The sequence below is a fragment of the Octopus sinensis genome, linkage group LG5 (genome assembly GCF_006345805.1).
Source record: "Octopus sinensis linkage group LG5, ASM634580v1, whole genome shotgun sequence".
NCBI classification, from domain to species: Eukaryota; Metazoa; Mollusca; class Cephalopoda; order Octopoda; family Octopodidae; genus Octopus; species Octopus sinensis.
In genome coordinates this window covers 34,333,455-34,335,954 of record NC_043001.1, presented here as the reverse complement: position 1 = coordinate 34,335,954, position 2,500 = coordinate 34,333,455, and positions in this window count along the sequence as shown.

Here is a 2,500-nt window from a genome sequence, read left to right as displayed (position 1 = left end):
GTGTGTGTGCATTGTATGTATGCTTGATAATAATGCTCTTCTGTGTGATGTACTTCAAACGATAGACCTTATGTGCACCAATACAATTGAACTGTATAGTAAGTTCTCACCATATGCTGAACAATTATAACACAGATGACGTCATTAAAAATCTGTATTATGAAGACTGTAAAGATGGCATCGTTTCTTTAATATTTTTAACTGTTTTATTAGTCACTCATTCTGTACATCTCTAATACAAGTATATAGTAAATATTGTGTTGTCCGGAAAGTTCGTTCCGATTTATAGTAGCTTACCTTTCGACTCATTTTAGAACATGGTCGAGTCCATAAAATAGGATTTTACTACACCTCAATTTAGAGCACAGCTTAAGCTATCTTTGCGTGGAATAAGGTTTATGTTCCTATAACCTGTGTTAATTCTGTAACACTTAAAAATTTAAGATAAGAAATTTCATTTACGGCACTTGATGCTTTTCTTTTTCCGTAAAGGGAAAAATGCCTCACAAGCAACCAAAGAAATATTTGCAGTTTACGGTGGTGTTTCTTTATCCGAAAGAACTGTGCGGAAGTGGTTTGCAAGGTTCCGAGCTGGAGATTGTAGCCTTATTGATAAAGTGCGTTCGGGCAGACCATCCACTACAGATGATGACCAAATCAAGTCATTAATTGAGAATTACCCACATTGCACAACGCGCGAATTGGCAAAAAGCCTCAATGTGGAGGCGCGTGGCTTAGTGGTTAGAGTGTCAGAATCATGATCGTAAGATTGTGGTTTCGATTCCTGGACCGGGCGACGCGTTGTGTTCTTGAGCAAAACACTTCATTTCTCGTTGCTCCAGTCCACTCAGCTGGCAAAAATGAGTAACGCTGCGACGGACTGGCGTCCCGTCCAGCTGGGGAACACATACGCCATTGAAACCGGGAACCGGGAGAAAGCCTCAACCTATCAAAATTCGTTGTTCATGAGCACCTGGTAAAACTTGGGTAATGGCAAGTATTTATTGACCTTTTTCTTTTCTTTAAAAATCGGCACGTACTTTCCGGACAACCCAATACATTGGCACTTATCAGTCTCATTGCTCTACGGAAAACTAGCTTTCTAGCATAGAGGTAAGAAAGAATCGTATAATCGATACCATTACTTATGTACCGATTTGGCTGCTATTTCAAACGAGCCTAGGACATTTACTCTCCATGGAGAATAATCCCACCAAGGACAATTACCACTAAGGACAACAGATGATTATTTAAAACTTCTTAATATATTGGGTAGAATTGTCCTGTGGGTGGGGGGTAATGAGGTCACTGTCCAGATACGATTTCAAACAGGTGACAACAACTTGCTAAGACAATAAGGTATGGTTAGAATGACATTTGCCTGATGTTTCTAATAGGTCAAGTGACTATGTAGAGGCTCCCTCATTGGCTCACGAAGACAGTAAGGTGTAGTTTGAATTGAGATTTGACTACTATTTCTACCAGATCAAGACACTACATGCTAAGACAGTAAGATGAGGTCTGAGTGAAATTTGACTGCTTGCTCTAGCATACTGTGTGGTCACATTATATCTATATATTATATCCATATTCACTCGCACACACACACACACACACACATATATATATATATATATATATATATATATATATATATACACTCACACACATACACACATACAGTCACACACACACATACACTCACACACATATACGCACTCACGCATACACACACACAGATGCATCACAACAGGGAAGACATAAGAAAGGAAACGCCCGCTCAGCAAGTTTAAATTACATTTTAAGGATTGTGTTTGTATTTCACTGACAACTTTCAATATCTCAAAACGAGTCAGAAGTCTTGTGTTTGTCAAAAGCCAAACTGGAGAGGCTCAAGAACTTTGAGCTCAGCTGCATTTGAGGACGAAAATTAACGGCATGATACGATTAGAAAAGCAGCAATAAAGAGAAACATTAAGGAGGAAAATTCACTTCGTTATAATTGTAATCTATGTGGAGGCGCATGGCTTAGAGGTTAGGGTGTCAGTATCATGATCGTAAGATTGTGGTTTCGATTCCTGGACCGTGCGATTCGTTGTGTTCTTGAGCAAAACACTTCATTTCACGTTGCTCCAGTCCACTCAGCTGGCAAAAATGAGTAACGCTGCGATGGACTGGCGTCCCGTCCAGCTGGGGAACATATACGCCATTGAAACCGGGAAACCGGGCCCATGAGCCTGGCTAAGCTTTAAAAGTAATCTAGGTCGTGGATGTGTGGTAAGAAGCTTGCTTCCCAACCACGTGGTTCCGGGTTCAGTCCAACTGTGTAGCACCTTGGGCAAGTGTCTTCTACGGTGGCTTCGGGCCGAACAGAGTCTTGTGAGTGGATTTGGTAACGGAAACTGAAAGAAGCCCGTCCTGTGTGTGTGTGTGTGTGTATGTGTGTGTGTGTGTAAGTGTGTGTGTGTGTGTGTGTGTAAGTGTGTGTGTGTGTGTAAGT